General features: G+C 42.6%; 1 protein-coding gene across 6 annotated transcripts in view; it reads right to left on the minus strand.

Annotated features, from left to right (window-relative positions):
- The window catches only part of PEX5L (peroxisomal biogenesis factor 5 like), a 183,784-nt gene that overhangs the window by 96,038 nt on the left and 69,545 nt on the right, over positions 1-18,201 (minus strand). The gene's annotated exons all lie outside the window — the stretch shown is intronic.

Raw genomic sequence — 18,201 nt, forward strand, 5'->3', positions numbered from 1 at the left:
TGGCTACAGTCACAGGCTCCACAGTACTCCCCTTCCTTTCAGAGCCAGCATTTGGGAAACAAGGTTTCTATGTCCTGGTTGCTGAACCTGAGTGAGTTCTTGGAGTGGTTCTCAAACTGGTCCAGGGCTTGGAGCAGAAGCCTTAGCATGGTGTGGGGACTTGTTTAGAAAGTAGATCCTTGGCCCACCTCCCAGACCTACTGACTGAGACATTCTGGGGGTGGGGTCTAGTAATCTGAGCTTTAACAAGCCCTTTGGATGCCTCAGAAGTTTGAGAACCACTGGACTAGGTCATAAAACTGAGTTGCTTCTTGGATCTTTGTTTTCTGTTATCAACGGCCTTTTACAACCTTCCTTTTCTAGACAGTTTCTAATTTTCTTCTTAGCTTAAAGTTCAGCTGAAACCCCAGCATGGAGCTGGGCCCCTGTTATGCATGAAATGACTTCCTGGCTTCCAAATGCCACCCTCCTGGAATGCTGATGTCACCCATGCTGGGTTCTGCTATGTTGGCCTCTGCCCACCTGTTGGAACCCAGGAAGCTGCCCATTAGTATCAGCTGCACCTGGAGCCTGTGGTGCCCTGGACTTGGTGCTTTGCCTGCCCACGTGAGTCTCCTGTGGATGAGTCCTCCCCCGGTGCCCCCTCTTGCCTTGGCTGGCAGGTCTTGTACTACATCTGGTCCTTCTCTAACTTATTAGGGCCACACAACCATCTTTGAAATACGGTAAATGCTGTCCAGGTTGTTTAAATTTTATATTTGAGCACTTAAAATAAGAGGAAATGTTAGGATTTGTCATTCAAAGTGCATAATTTAACTCTATAAAAAAGCCTAAATATTTCTTTTTTCCCCCAAAAGACATTTTATGCCGCTCAGACATTTCCTCATTTTCATCTGTGCAGCGAAATGGAGGAAAAGGGAAATGCCACCTCATAAAAATGTGAATTTTGAGAAAAATGGCATTACTTAAGCACAACTTCAAATTTTCCTTCAGATAGAACCTGCTTGCTTATTTGTTCCTTTCCCCACGAGACGGGCTACTTGAGGAAGAAAATTTTTGTCTCATTTATTCTTGTACCTCTAGCACTTCCCTGTAAGACGGGAGATGACCAATGAATGTTGAGAAATGAAGAAATGTAAACACACACACTCACATGCAAAAATTAAAAAATGTATCTTACTGAATTATCTAGATTATTAAATGTTACCGAAATAAAAATGGATCTTTTGTATTTGACCAAGATTTAAGCTCAATATCTATTGTCATGTTTAAGATGGGGAGCTTACTTGAATTAGTGCCAGGGTTGAGTATCTGTCAATAAAAAACCTGGCAAATCATCATCACTTCTGAGGCTGTAAGGACCTCAAGGGACATCTGCTCAACCCCTTTCACTTTTGGAGGAGGAAACTGAAGCCTATAGAGTTGAAGCCAATTTTATAAGGTCACCAAGTTAGTTGGTGGTAAACCTAGAACAGAACCCAGGCTTCCTATCAATTTTTTTCAGTCTGCTTTTGAAACCACTTTTGGAAATTATTTATGATAAGACCAAATTGGAAAGGATGACTTTTCTCGAAATACTTTTTTTTTTCAAGATTATAAATATCGTTAAAAAATGACAAGATGCCTGGAGCCGTATGCTCTGACATATTTAAATTATTCTTATCTGTTACTTTTAAGAGAAACTTGCTATGTGTTTTTCTCCTAACGAGGTTCAAAGAAGCGTTGTTTCCAAGCTTATAAATGAAAAACTCCTTGAATACAGTGTGGTCCAATGAACTCAAATACTACCCAGAAGGGTCATGAGATACTCAGGTTCATATATGTTCTATATTCCATTTTCTTTAACTTCACTTGTAATGAAATAAAATTGAGATGTTGATTTTAATCTGCCCGATTGGCAAAGATGAAAAACAGTGACATTGTTTTGGCAGAAGTATAAGGAAATAATAACTCATACAGTCAATGGGAGGGAAATTGGCAGTCTTTTTGGAGGGTGGCTTGTTGATGGAATCAAACTTTTAAATACACATGGTCTCCTATCACTGATTTATTTTTCTAGCTATTATGCTGATGATATACTCAGAAAAGTGCAAAGATGTCCAGGTGCAAGGATTTTTATCCCAATAGTATTTGGAATTGTGGAAAACTAGAAACAACCAAAGTCTATGAATTGGGGATTAGTTATATACATTATGATAATTCATAACACAAAATTGTCCCTAGTTATTAAAAATAGAAAACATACTTATATTTACTGAGATAGAAAGGTCTTCAGGACATAGGGAGGAGGGGGGAAATTAGTGTTCAAAACCTCAAGTACAGCATGATCACATATATGTAAAATTGTGTGTGTATGTGTGTGTGTGTGTGATGACAGGGAGGCATATGGGAGGATAGCCTTCAAAATGTTGACAGTGATTACTTCAGGGTGGTGAATTTGAGCTTTTTTTGCATTTTGTGTTTGCTTGAATTTTATACATGAGCAGGTATAAGCTTGCTAAGTGGGGAGAGGAAAGCACCAAAAGATGTGCGTTCGTGTTTTGAACAAAATGCAGCTGAAGACGCTTGGGAATCGGCACCTTCTGCTCGGGGCCGTTCTGAGGAGTGAGCGCCGGGCAAGCCCGTGGAAGGGATTTCACAAGCCACGGCTGACGCAATTTGATGTGATTCTTGCTCCAGATTGGAAAAGGAAAGGTTAATTTCAGCTCCATTGCACTTTTTTGTTTTTAAAGACAGTCTGGATGAAATAATTCACGGCCCCAGACTTTCATCCACATGCATCTTGTATTGTCTCCAGCGGTGAAGCTGTCCCTGCACCACATGTGCGCGTCCTGCTCAGTCCCCAGGGACTCTCGTTACCGGGGAATCTATGGCAGGCCCTGGAAGTGACCGCGGCCACCCGCTGCGTCACGGCTGCGGGCACACAGCTTCCGCTCGGGAGCTGTCGCCGCTGCCCAGCCGAGGCTGCGAACGTTGGCACGTGGGGGAGCCTGTCCTAGATTAAGTGACTAGAGGCAGTGGAGCGGCGCCCGATTCCCTCTTTTAGGAAACGAATTTCAGCACCAGTGAAATATGTATTGCTGAGAAGCCAGCATTTGGAAATGAATTTTTAACTGAAATTGGAAAATGGTCTAAAGTTTGGAAACGTCAATAAAATACAGTTCTAGTTCATTATGTTGAGGTCTTTATTTTTCCTCTTCCTGTTCCAAGGGACAGCAAGGGTCCCGGGTTCGATTCCAGCCAAGGGCATGCACCTCGGTTGCAGGCTCGATCCCCAGCCCTGGTCGGGGCACGAGCAGGAGGCAACCGATCGATGTGTCTCTCACATCCATGTTTCTAACTCTCCCTCCCCCTTTCCACTCTCTCTGAAAAGCAATGGAAAAATATCCTTGGGTGAGCATTAACAAACAAACAAACAAAAAACCATTTGCTGAAAGTAGTGCCACTTTATATTAAACTTTTGTGAGCCCCTGAAGGTCTGCAGGGAGACTCTGAATCGTATTTCTAATAAGCTCCCAGGTGGTGCTGATGGACGACCTTGAGCAGCATTGTTTCAGATTGCAATCTGTTCCCTATATTTTCTGACAGGTGAGAGTTTGAGTTGTGGCCCATTCTGACATGCTTGATGGAAGAAGAGCACTTCACTATCTGGGAGGGTTGTCCCGGTACTCAGAAGGACCCAATGGGACACAAAAAGGGAAGGAATGTCCCCCCAGACCAGTCCGGCAGATCTGCGAATGCAGCCTGGAGACTGATGAGCAGCCTGGGCAGCTTGCTTTCACATCACGTCTGCACCAACCCTGTCCAGGCTGAGCAGGTTGGCATACAATTCAGGCATATGAATAGCTGCTACTCTGGAAGTTGTCCTATATGTATTTGCATACATTAAAATTTGCATTTACATATAGCACATTTTTGTGCAAGCAGATATGGCAGGATCTGTATGTATAAGAGGAAGATTGGAAACGATGTGTGTACAGAACCAGGAATCAAGCTAAATGTCTGTTGGGTAAACTGGGCTATTTTAAAGAGAAGGAAGGGCAGTGAGCATTGGTATTTAAGAAGCTTCTATTATCTACCATGAACTGTTAAGAAACTTCGTACAAATTGTCTCAATTAATCCTCAGCACAAATGACACAGTGAGATGGGCTCTATGACCCTTACTCAGTGAATGAGGTCCCTGAGTCTCAGAGGTTAAACAACTTGCCTAGTAAAATTACTGAATATTGGGTCTGGAAGTTGATTTCAGTTACATCTGATTTCAAGGTCTATATTCTCTCCGCTCTATTCTCATTGACACAACATGGAGCAAATAAATTATTTAACCAAAAAATATTATTATGAATCTAATATCGATTTGCATTTCATGTGGGTTTTTATTGGGTACACAAAAGGGCTCAATACTAATACTCTAATTGTTTGGAAACTACCATCTCTAAAATATTGATTGCCTAATGTAGTAGCATTTCATCCAATCAATGTACTTTTAAAAAACACCGTGTGTTTTTTGGTAGTTCAATCTCTTGAAGTAAAGAGTGATTGTGCTTCTGTTCCTCACCATTGCAAATGGCCAGATATCAATTATAAAGCATTTTGGATAGCAAAGGCCAGATTTTGGCAGAAGTAATCTGACAATGAATCAAACCTAGAAGAGAAACTAAGCTAAGGAAAATTCTGTATGATTTTGATATTATATCAGAATTCCTTTTTTTAAAAAGTGTTGTGTATATGGAAGAAGGGGAACAGAGGGAGCTACTGAGGTGAGAGGACTTACATTAGCCCTGACTTCTAACATGAAATATACTACTGTAGTCACCAAAAGTGATCTTTTAAGAGAACTTATAACATGGGAAATGATAATGTACAATGCTATATGAAAAAAACAGAATCAAAGTGTATATGCAGTGTGATTTCAATTAAGAAAAACCATATATGCACAGAAAAAAGATTTGGAGGACTTGCAACAAAACAGTAGTAATTCTATCTTTGGGATATGCTTATGGGTCATTTCTGTTTTTTTAAAACCTGTATGTATTTTTTGTTGTTATTTTCCACCATGGGCATATATTACTTTAATTAGAGGAACTGCATCTTTTTAAAAAATTAACCTATTGTTTTTTCCCCCTATTATAGTTTAAAGCAGGCAGTGCCAAATTATCATGGTAGCCCACCTTTGTGTGTGTGTGTGTGAGAGAGAGAGAGAGAGAGAGAGAGAGAGAGAGAGAGAGAGAGAGAGAGAGAGAGATGAGAATAGGGTCTGAGGGTGGTAGGGTTTGGACAAATAGGTCCTGATTGCTGGTATTTTTCTCCTGCCATTATCTTCTGGGTTCTGGAATCAGGTTCACACATTGACAAAGTAGCTCACCATCTTTCAGGATAAAAGAGGCTAATACATTTCAGACGGGATTCAGCTACTCATTGGAACGTGTGGAGTAGGAAGGAGAGGAAGAAGTTTCTGTCTGTGTACGAGATAACCACCCTCTGGGTTCCTGAAGGACAGAACGAGTTAATAAACCACTTAGAACAGTGCTTGGCATTAGGAAGTGTCAGCTATTACTATTGAATTAAAAGGAGCTTCTTTTAGTTTCTAATTTAAGCTTTGGAGTTAACAAAGGACCCCCTTTTTGGGGGTCCCTTCCAAGTAACTCAATTTTGCTCTACTAACTTTCAAGAAAATCTTCAATTTGCAAAGGAAGCTTCACTATCAAGGAATTAGGCCTTTGCAAGGAAGCTGAACACAATTATGTGTAGGTGCCCTTGACAGGAGAAGGGACAGGGTGCCATGTGCTTTTCCAAAAATCCAGTTACCAAGGAGAAGGATCAGGGTGAGCAGGGGTTTATAGGGTTCCTGACCTACCAGCCTTTCTCCCTGGTCCTCTCTCTGAGATTGCCTCGAAAGGCTTAACCCTTGCTCTGTGGCTATAGCGCTGTCTTTCCCATGGAGAGGTGTGCTGGGCTGGGCTTTCTGAAAATAAAAGTGGAATACACTTGGCAGTTTCCATGACAGCAGGAGTTTCCCTACTTACTCAGTTATGTTCCAGGTGTATAAAGCTATCACTGGACTGAGGGGGGCTGGTGCAGTGTTGTGTACTAAAATGGTATCAGTGGGCTATCACAGTCATCTCATCAGCTGACGCATGTCTAATATATACAAGGTGCTAGAAGAAATATAAACAAAGGTATTAAAGTAGATCCTATTCTCAAGGAACTTCAAACAGTCTTGTGTGTTGGCATTTACCGTTTGCAAGAGTAAAAAGTTCATCTTGTTTCATGTTTAGGGGAACACTAATGTAATTCCAATAAAGTGTGGAGTCTAGTTAATAGTAATGTACCAAAGAACCAATGTTGGTTCATTAGTTGTGACAAATGTACCATAGTAACGTAAGATGCTGACAATAGGGGAAACTGAAGGCAGAGTGTATGGGGGCTCTGTATTATCTTTGTACTTTTCTGTAAATCTGAAACTACTCTAAAAGAGAAAGGTTATTTTAAAAAAAAAATCAAATGGCATTTGTTAAGCACTTAATCGTTTTCCCTGTAAGTATACTTGTAATCTTTCAACCCTGTGTTCTTTTCATGTAACCATCATTTAACAAACACCTTAATTTTATTTTCTTCAAGAAAGCCCAAACATATCCATCAATTTCAGCTGCAAGTCTCAGCAGCACAGAATCTAGGCTTTGGGGTTGGCCCTGCCATGGATACAAGATCTATATAACCAGATGAGGTGGAAATCAGGCTCGCTCTTTGGCTTGGGGAAGCAGGGTGTCCTCAGTGTTTCTGAATGCCTGGTTTTAAGGGTTTGGTAAATTCTGAAATCTTAGAGTAGTGGTATCCTTTCTCAGGGCCACCCAACATTCACCAAGTTTTGTGCATTTGGGTCAGGAAGGAGGCAGGATGGTAAGGTTTCTCTCGTGTGAAATGATCACGCTGTCTTTTCTCTGGGCTTCAGTTTCTTCTGAAAAGTAGGATGTTACCTACCAGTTCTAGCTTTGCTTGGTTCTTTTTGACTATGTCCAGCAGAGCAGCACCAGTATCATCACCTCTCTATCTCTTTCTACCACCTCCACCGCCACCATCACCAGCACTGCCTCCCACACCTCCACCAAGTCCAACATCACCTTCACCACCACCACATAGTTATGGCATCCGAAGGCTTACTAAACATCATAAATATTGACCTGAAGAGGTAAACATCTTTCAGATGAACTCTGCAGAGGCAAACATACAAAATGGGGATGAATCCTTTCAAGCAAAGCTCCATGGAGATGAAACTACTCGTGATATCCAGGAAATCCCTCCTTTCACCTCTTAAAATGTGGGCTAGCTGACCGTTCTTTTTCACCTTAAGTTCAATGAAGGACGGACGCCAGAGAAGGCAACCTGCCCATTCCTAATTTGAATGGATGGGAGGTTAGACGATATTTAATATTCCAATCCTTTCAAAATTGTGCATATGCACAAAAAGACTTTAAATCTGGTTACTCTGGAGATTCAGCAGAGCTGTCTAGTATAATTAGATGAGCGTGATGGATTCAAACCTCTAAACCATCATTTAACACTTTGTTGGGTAAGCGAAATAGTGTGTTTAATAAAACTGTTCGCATCCATTGGGCTGGCGTTATAAGGTTCATTAGCATAGCCACGCAAAATAGGAGTTTATGGGGAACATACCACAGAGCAACACAATGAAAAGGTGAGTACTGGAAGTAGCCACAAGGGGATTTCGAAGCAGACACGCCTCAAGGAGGGCTGCAGGTTCCCAAGAAGAGTAAGGTCTGATGGTATGAAGATGGAATAGTCTGGGAGGTGCTTAGAGGCTAAAAGCTCAGATTCTTTTCTTAGAGTGTTTCAGATTTCTGGGAGACATTGTTCCACTTCAGAAGCTGATTTATAGGGTGCGCTACATCTTGTAAATGCTCTGGAGCCTGCGACTCACTGCTGCTTCTGCAGGGTGAGACCAGTGCTGGCCTGTCTCAAGCCATTAGACCCCAGTCCTACATTGTTTCTGAAGCTCAGAGCACAGTCAGTCACCTGTTGCATTAGAAGCTAAGTTCTGATGCAGCAATTCTCAGAAGTGCTTTAATCACAAGGATCATAAAAGACGAGCCTCAAATGGATGGCCTGGCCAAGTGAATGTGGATTGGGGACAAGGCTGCTTTGTATTATTGGAACTCTGACCCATGACCTGGTGTCATTTGAATTCCTATGGGAAATTCAATGCACCTAAGAATTATACTTCAGTTTCCTTGTCCTGAAGATTAAGCTTCCTATATGGCCTTCTTTTTATAAAGGTGAAGGGTCTAGAACAATAATTTTTGGTTGAGTAGGAGTCCTTGGAAATAAAGATATTTAAAAAAAAAAAATTCAAGAGTGATCAGCTTTGAAAAACAAGAAAATGAAGTGAAGCAAAGCAAAGGCTTCTTGATATTTTAGTCCAGTGGTTCTCAAAGTGTGGTCCCTAGACCAGAAGCACCTGCATCACCCAAGAACTTATTAGAAATGCGAATTCTCTACTGAAGCAAAAACTCTGAAGGTAGGCCTGGTAATCTGGGTTGAAGCCTAAAACTAAAGTAAGATATTCTGGAGGGTTCAGAAGAGAGTAAATAAAATACTCAGATCTTGGGGAATTAGAGCTTCAAAGAAGTCTGAAGGAAGCAAAGGCTGGGGCTTAGGTTCGGATGCATGTGCCTTTCTGTGTTAACCACAGACACACAGACTTCTACGGCTGGAGGAGACCTTAGAACATAGAGCTCAATTAGGCCCCGCATTTATGCAAATGCAGGGAGGTCCAATAAGCTGACAATGCACATTCCTAACCTCCCGTCACCCAGAGCTGAGTATCCCAACTACCACATTCATGAGTCATGAAGGTTACATAGCTGGGCCACAAGCTGCCCTTGATCCCCACTGAGGGACCTGGCAGGTCCAGCATAGCCAAGTCTCCTTGGAGAGTATTTGGTAAGTATTAAACACTCAGTAGTTCCCATAATTCTCACAACAGCCCTATCAGGTTGGTAGCAATCCCCCCATTTTACTAATGATCACAGAAGTTATTGGCTCATAAATTACAGTTAATAAACGGCATAGTCTGGAATTGAACCCGGGTCTGTGTAGTGCTAAAGCCCAAGCCCTTCTCCAAAACACTAATTCTCCTGGTGGGGAAAAATGCAAAAGTTTTTAATATAGCTCATACTAGCTATAGGAGTAGGACATGTCTCCCTTTGAGAGTAACAAGATTATTAATCAGCTATTTCAAAAGGAAGGTTGATAGGTGGAAGAAAATCTGGATCTAAAGTTAACTCTGCTTTTTACTGCTATGAGGAAAAACTGTTGCCATAAATACATCTACTACTCTATGGAATCCTCCCAGAACGTGACTGTCAGATTGAAAAAACCCCGACAGCCTTTTCAGTGTTGCTCTAAAGAAGGGAAGGCCACCGACTTCCTCCGAGAGCGCCTTCCCATGGCTGATACTTCTGTCTGACTGTTTTAGAATGCTTTGCATCTGGAGCCTGAGAAGGGCACCCCCATCATGGCCACATCCAGGCTGGTTGGGAGTGGGATGTGTCTACGAGCCCAGAGCAATGATGCATTCTGGAGATCCTGCGACCACTCCATCTTCGTGTGTGGCCACGGCCCCAGCTTTCGTCCCTTTTGAATCTTCTGGTCCTCATGTGCCTGTTACACCTGATTCTCCCTCTCTGCCCAGGCTCCCGAGGTGAATGGTTTCTTCCCAAGCGCCTGCCTGCCCTGGGACTCACACATTGAAGACAACAGGCAGGGACAGTAAGCTGAGCCTCCCAGATGCCACACCCTGGTTTAGTCCTCTTGTGGTGATAGGAGCTATGACAACCAAAGGGTACAGCGCTCAGGCTGACCTTTCCTTTCTCTCCCCATTCCGTCCTGTATGGTAGATACAGTGGAAAGAGTATAACATTTTGGCACCAGGAGGCCTGTGGTCCAATTCTGGCTCTGCTACTTATAATCTGTGTGTCCCTGAGCAATGCACTAATGTCCTCTGAACTTCAGTTTTCTCCTCTGTAAAATGGGAATAATAATAATAATAATAATAATGGCATCCAAAGTTGTGTAACAATCAAATAAAATAACAAAGCCCTTGCAAAAAGAAAGTCCTTGCAAAAATAAAGCACTACACAAGAGTTGATTTTTAAACTTAAATACAGTTTTAGAACCATGCATAATTTTCTATTTATGATGCATGAGGGTTGCCCTGGATTTAAAGCAGTCTCTTTATATTAAGTTAGCTCCACCATCAGCATTTGCACTGCACGAGCACTCACGGTATGCCCAGTGGTCACCCTGGCAGTGGAAAGAAACCATCCCCTCTTTTTAGCACAGAGATAGCCAAGCCAGTACTTACTACCCTGCATAAATGAGTGAATTGCTCGTTTGTTGCACAATGAATCACATCTACTTCCTCATTTCCTAAAATGAAATCATCTAATGAATTGGATGAACAAAGATAAAAACTAGCTTTTAATTCATTTATTCAAAGTATTTAAATGTGTAACAATTAGCCTGCAGTGAATTATTGTGAGGAGAACAGAAACTCATGTTCAATTAGTCAAATTCTTTGCTATTGTATTTAGATGTAGAAACTCCCTAATCCTCCAGGAAGCTGGATGCACATCTGCATTCTCTGAGCAGTGTTTCTTCTACCACATGGAGAATTACAAAAAGAAAGGCATGGGTGGTGCATGCAAAGCATGTGACACTGTGGCCTGAGCTGTCACTATATATGAGAAAGAGAAACAAGGCTCGAATTCTTAGATGCTTAAACCAGACAAAGGTCTCTTGAAGGGCTCAGTCACAATTCTCAGCACAATACTTCATTCTATCAATTCCACTCCATCTCCTTTTTTCCTTTCTACATAAACTATTCAGATTCCCTGGGCAAAGCAGAAGGAAACAGGACCAGATAAGCTTTCCTGATAAAATTAGGCAACTCAAATGTTTACGGCAAGAGATCCTGCATTCCAATGGGCTTCTCAACAAGCTTTCTAGAAGAATGTCTTTCCAAAGAAACTATAATGACTGAAATGTCTATAAACTTATAGCAGCTCAAATTCCAGTAAGAACCATTTATAGACACACAGACTAGTTTTCCATATAAAAAGAGATCAAAAAATGTTGATATATTTTCATCAGGAGTCATTCCAAATTTCAGAAAGCTGAGAGAATACATCAGAAGTTGTAGAAATATGTGTCCACGAGAGTTTCTATTGGAAGAGCAATTATTAACTGCTGCCTTCAGAGATGAATGCACGAGGGGAGGTTTATTCTTGACCAGCGTTCTAAGAAAAAAGTTTTCACAAGAATCAAAAGACTCTGTGGTCCTGCTAGAAGGGCTCAGGCAGTCTGGAAGTTGAGTTAAAATCTGATTTCAGGCGGTTTCCATAACCTCTCAGTCTTAGGGGTCATCGCTTATGGAAATGGGGATAAAACTGCCTATCTCACAGGCTGTTATGAGGAAAATGAAAAGTCTGGAAAGGTGTAGCTTGGCCTGGCAGGCACCAGGAGCTTAATAAATGTCAGTTCCCTTTCCCAATCCCTCTTTCTCCCTTCAGTTTAATAAATATTTTTTACAAAACTAGTTTATACTACTTAAAGTGACCATATCACATGTTACTGCTATACTGAGTTTGTAAACAATCTTGTAAATTTTGTAAGATTCCAATTTACGTAGATTTTAGGCACTTTTATTGAGCCTAAGACACACCAGCGTGCTTCCCCATAACAATCTGCAAGCCCCGTTTCTACATGTACCAAAACAGAAACTCACTGAAATGAGGTGAAATGCAAGATTACAAAACCAGTAAGTGGCAGAATCAGCTCTTAAACTCAGATCTATTAAGCTCCCCTCTATTTCCTCTCAGTATGCTTATTTCTTGATATTTTGTTGTAATGCTGACCTCAGCATCATATTTGAAATGAGAAAAGCTCTGTAGTGCTAGCACTCAAAACATTTCCTGTCTTACAGTCTGTGTTAGACACAAATGAGTGAAAAATTTAAGACAATTTGCTACTGGTCTCCCTGTGATCCAACTGGATGGAACCAAGTGAACTGCAGTCCCCGTATCGCATTACAAGTAACCAGGAAGGGGCTGGCACATGGGAGTTCATAGGTTGCTCTTTTTGTTGTTGTTGTTGTTAATCTTCACCCAAGGATATTTTTTCCATTGATATTTTAGAAAGGGTGGAAGGGAGGGAGGGAGAGGGGAGAGAGGGAGGGAGAGAGAGAGAGAGAGAGAGAGAGAGAAACACTGATGTGAGAGACACACTGATTGGTTGCCTCCCATAGGGGGCCAGGGATTGAACCTGCAACCCAAGTATGTGCCCTTGACCAGGAACTGAACTCGTGACCCTTCGTTGTACAGGGTGACACTAACCACTGAGCCACACTGTCCGGGGCAGGTTGCCCTTTCTTGATAAGGTCTGGACAGTGTGCCATGGGCTAAAGCTTGAGCACTAGGACACCAGGGCCGGGACAGATTTCCTGAGGATGACTCAGGATTTCAAGCCGGTATCCCCACTGTGGGAGGGGCCTAGTCATTAAGAGCACAGACTTCCAATTATCCTCAGTCCTCTCTGTCACTCTCCTGTGTCCTTGAACAACTTTCTCAGTCTAAACCTCAATATCCTCATCTTTTAACTGGGGTTAATGGCAGTTTCCTCTCAAGGTTAAGATACAGGTTAAAGAAATAATGTCTGTAAATTTGTTAGCAGGATGGTAACAAGGAGGGCTCTGCAGCTGGGCAGCTCCCACAGGGGTGAGCACAGCACATGGCACACCGGGGGCTCAGGGACGGCCTGACAGAGCCGCCCCTGCCTGCAGGGGAAGAGCCTCTCCCCTGGTCCTTGGGCCAGGGCTTGCTGCTTCCTGGCACCGGGTTCCCTGCTGGCAGCTCTGATAGGAAGGTTTATTAAACGTATCAGATTAGAACCCCTTCCTTTTGCTTTCACTCATCAGTCTTTTATTCCACTCAGAGTTACACAACACAGTCTCTGTTTCTTCTATGTGGTTGCAGAGTGAAATTCTAAGACTGGTATTTTTCAAAGTTGGAAAAGAAGAAAAAGAAAAGCTTAAAAGCTGGTGGCTTGCAAGCCAGATTCAGTGTACACCTAGATGTGTCTTGTTGACCTGCAGCGTTGAAGGGTTTGGCATTTAAATACTCAGTTGGGACATTCATTCTCTAGTTTGCCACAGTCCTTGCCTCTCCCTACTGCCTTATATCCAACTTCACTCTTTTCTGTGGTCTCTCTCCCCCCAGTCTCTGATTCTGTGGCCCATGGCGAGCACAAAGAGGAAGTATTCTGAAATCTGATTGATCTGAACTTGAACCCAGGCTTTTGCTGGTGTATAATAGGGGGTGAGTGAAGGAATTTCCATGGCTGTTTCCTCAGTGGAGGTTCCCACCTGCCTTCCAAGACTGCTGTGAAGATTAAAGGAAGTAGAGTGCCCAGAGCAGCGCAGGCACAGGGCAGGGGCGTAGGAGATACAAGCTGACTGCACAACAGCCCTTGTCTCCCCACTAAAACTCCTTGTTTATAGGTCAAATATGGAAAGTGAAGGAAAAAAAATCAAAGATGAAGACATTAGGTGAGAAAATTCTGGAATAGAAATGATGGTGAGAACAAGAAGAATGTAAGAAAACATAAAACAACCAATTTGCAAAGCACACATAGACTCTTGCTAACTCTGAGTAGAGTCAGTCCCAGGGCCTCAATGACTACTGGAAAGCAGAAGCTCCAGGTGAGGTGAGCCAGAGCTGAGCCTGGTTCCAGGGCAATTAAATCAGAATCCCTGGGGGTGGGACGGACACATAAACATGTTTTTTAAGTCCTCAGTTGTGCAGTGTGCAGCTATGACTGAGAACCACCACCACAGCACGCAGTTGCAATGCCGGAATGGCCTTCAGTTAGTGGAGGCAGCTTTTGCAGGTTTGGGCTCTCCTGAACACCCAGGGCTCACCTCCCGCTGGTGTAAAACAGAGCTGGGATATTTATGGATTTTTGCATTGACAGAAAGAGAAGAATCAATGAGCAATATGTGACATGTGCGATTAACTCTGTGGGCCAAAGTCAGTAGCAGTGGGTACGCATTGAGTGGTGGCTGGCTGCATGGGGTTTCATTGTATGTGAGACATAAACCCCCTCCACCGGTGATTTTCAAATGAATGGAGGCTCTCACTACCTACCGGGCAGGGCAGACATGGCAAACCACTTCCTGAGGCATTGAGAAAGTGCACTGATCTGAGAAACCTGCAGCGCCTTGCTCAGTTCCACGGACGAGGTATATTCACCTATTAGATGCAGGATTGAAATGCCTAAGCATTAAAAAATGCTTTTAGCATGGAACAGACTGATGAATCTCAGAGGGAAGGGTGTCGAGGGGCGGGAAGAGATTAAGCAAAGAACTTACATACATATATGCATAACCCATGGACACAGACAATTGTGTGGTAGGAGGGGGAGCGGGGTGAATGGGGTCAATGGGGGGAAAAGGGGACATCTATAATACTTTCAACAGTAAAGATAAATTTAAAAAATGCTTTTAGAAAGTGTAAACTTAAACTCAAACTTAAAAGGTAATAATAATTATTATTATAGTTACCATTTATTGATCACCCACTATGTGCCAAGGACATGCCATTTCTAATTCTCACACCAACTGTGTAAGGTAGGTATGAATATCTTCATTCTTCAGCCAAAGAAAAGAGTTTTAGGAAGGTTAAGAATCTTGCCCATAGTCACAGCTGGAAAGTGGCAGAGTTAGGATTAAAATTCAGGTTTGTTTGAAAGGTTTATTTTATTACAATATCTTGATTCTTAGAAACAATATAAAGATAGTACTCATATGAAGTAAACAGCATTCCTTCCTTGCTGTAGTTTCTATTTTTTTTTTTTAACAGTAACCATACTTTAAGTGTTTTAATCAAGAAATTATTTTGAAAGGGGGAAAAGTGAACAGCAAGAAAAGGGATCAGATCTATTCCTTGGAACAGTTATTAATTAGATGCCTTTTCTTAATTAAAAGCATTAATAATCCATGAATAAATAAAAATGTGTTTGACTTTCTACAGTTATAAATAAATTTCATGGATTTATATTCTAGAGCAAGGGACCTGGTGGTTCATCCACAATTTCCTATTCCGGGCTTTGCATTTGAGGCACAGACACCTCCTGAAGCTGTAACCGATGGGCCCTCACAAAGGAAGCGCAGGCAGGGCCCTGGTGGCACCCTTAGCTGGCCGACTGCCTTCCTTCCCGTAGGACGGTAGCTTCTGCTGGCTCTGTATCTACAGCATCGGCCCCAGCCAGCCCAGCTTCCTTCTCCCGTTTGACTTCGGCCGCGAGTGAGAAATCACGAGGGGGGAATTAGAATCTGGAAATGGGTGCTGACAGAGCTGTCACCTCACCAGAGAAGATGAAAGAGGAGATAGATGGGAACACAGCACGGGAGAAACACTATTAGGTGTGTGGAGCTCAGGGGAGAATTAGAGCTCAGCAGGATTTCCTCCCTGCAGGAGCTACCAATTCAATCCAGGAAAACTCTAAACGATACCATCACTGTTAAAACTGGAGAGGTGCAGGCAATATTTCTTCGCTTCTCCCCAACCCCCCTTCCCCACCAGCGTCTGAAAACACCAAGCACAGATAAACAGAAGGAAGGCCTGCCCACCTCACGTGTTCTCTCTGTGGAAGCACAGGGCTTGTTTATTAATCTGAAGTCGCTAAAGCCATTAATGCTCACTGTTAAAGTGCACCTTTAACACAATTATATAAAGTGGCAACTAAGTTTTTCAGAGCGGTATTGCTAATGTTGATTTTAAACACAAGCAATCAGTATATCTGCATTCACGGGAAGAGATCTTCATAGTATTTAATTCAAGGCCACACCAACAGTAAGCAGATCCTGTGACTAGCTTTCCCGGTTCTAATTTCATTGTGTCTCTTCTGTTTATATGAAACATGGCTCTATTTGTAGCTGATGTTTGGAACAGGATTATTTCTAGTCTGAGTTATTGTTTAGGGCTTTCTCATTATTATTATTTTTTTTACTTTTAGTCAGTTTTGCAGTATTTTATTTTTAAAAATTCTTTTTGGGAGAATTAATGAATATCAAAATAGAGAACCGAAAAGAACAAAAAAGTAGTTTAAAAGTCACTTATTATCCCAGCATCCAGAGATAAATAGTTTAGGATGTTTCCTTAGAGTCTTTTTTTGCTACACACATTTTGACACAGTTGGATCTTTCCAAATTTTTGTCTTGCCTTTGTGTTTTGCTTAATATATTGCAAGCATATATATATATATGTGTGTATATATATACACACATATATATATATATTTATTTACTTTTTATGCCAATAAAACTGTCAGCATGATTTTAAAGTTGCATGTACTATTTTATAATATGGAAAATTATTTCCTTCTTCAAAATTTCCTTCTTCAAAACTTTTCTTCTTTAAAAAAGAGAAGATCAACCAATTGCCATTTTTAAATTTAGAGCCTGTGAAGTCTCTCCTTTTTTTTTTGGATAACACATTTGGTAGAACTGCACACAAATTGCCTGTGTTGACGCGGGACTGCCGCCCGCAGCAGGGAGTATCGCGTTTAGTTTCTCAAGCTCCAATAAAGAACCTGGGGCGGGGGCCGGCTCCCCACTGACGCGCCGCCTCTCATGCAAGTGAGGCCTGTGCAGTCCTCAAAGGCACGAGGAACTGGTAGCTTCATGCCCCAGCAGAGGGGGTCAGGCTGCCTGCTGGTCACGGACAAGGGAAGTAGAGGGACAAGCATTTATTAAAAACCTGCTGGGGCAGGAGCGCGAGGGGCCGGGAGCATAGAGAAGAATCGGGTGAACGATGTGGTTTCCTCCCGGCCAGGGCCCAGTCTGTACAGCTGCGGTTTCCCTTCAGTTGCTCTGGGACCCGTCCTCATCTTGGCTGCGGCCCTGATGCCTCACCTACCACCTGTCGCCCCCTTTCCTGAGCCGCCAGCCTCCGCCGAGGGCCTGCTGCGCGTGAACCGGCTGCTTGGGATGGTGAACTGGCTGGAGCAGAGCACTGCCCGAGCCTCCTGCCACCTGACCTGCTAGTGCCACCGCTTGGCCCTGCCGGCTTCTTTACGGTCAGGTCAGCTTCAGCTTCCTTCCCACTGCCCTGTGGTGCAGGGGTCTCCGCATGGCTTATAGGCAAACTTGCTAAACAGTCAGGGCAGCCTTTTAAAAACAATGTCTCCTTCCTATCTGCTCACATCTTTTACTCAATCAAACAGCATCTCCGGAGGGCCTGTTACATACACACACCCGGTGAGCACTGTGGGGGCCAGCGCACAGTAAAGACTAGACCGAGCTGTCGGGACACTGAGAATCCAGTTGAAAATATACACTAAAATGTGTAGGAAACAAAAGGAAGATTGTGGCCCTGGCTCAGTTGGTTGGGTGTCATCCCGTGCACCGAAAGGTTGTTGGTTCGATCCCCGGTAGGGGACGTGCAGGAGGCAATCGATTGACGTTTCATTCTCAGATCAATGTGTTTCTCTCTCTCTCTCTCCCTCTCCCTTCCTCTCTTTCTCAAAAATCAATAAAAAAACTTGACATAAAGTAAGATCATGATATATGGCACTCACTGACATTGTATGTCCCTCAGGGTCAAAGTGAGTGAAATATTAGTGCAGGGGAGGTTAAAGACCTCCTGACAAGTGGGTGATGGGTGAGGAAAGGCTGGGAGGAAATGGTGAGCATTGGGAAAGAGGGAAACATGAGAAGGGGCTTGGAGCAAAATGAATGTTGGAGGCATATGTGTGATGCCCAATGGCAAAGGGTGTTCTACTGCACTGAAGTTACGAATCCCACAAGATCCAAGTACTTTTGGCCTCTTTTTATTTAGAAAATGGGCAAGTGAGTCTATTCCCTTTTGCACTGTTAAATGCTGAAGATGATTACTACAGATACTTTGCATATTCCCTAAAAACAGTTTTTCCTATTCCCCCCGGCGCCTTCATTAAATTATACTGGGCTTTGTGATTTTGTAAGATAAAATGGTTATGAAAAATCCAAAAAATGTGTGATATATGCTTAGTTTCTTTTGCTATTGATTTCAGAGATGTAATTTATCTTTGAAAATTTTAGAATGACAATTACTGCCGAGATAGTTTTCTATCCCAATATCGTC

Source organism: Miniopterus schreibersii (genome assembly GCF_964146895.1).
Source record: "Miniopterus schreibersii genome assembly, chromosome: 5".
Lineage (NCBI taxonomy): Eukaryota > Metazoa > Chordata > Mammalia > Chiroptera > Miniopteridae > Miniopterus > Miniopterus schreibersii.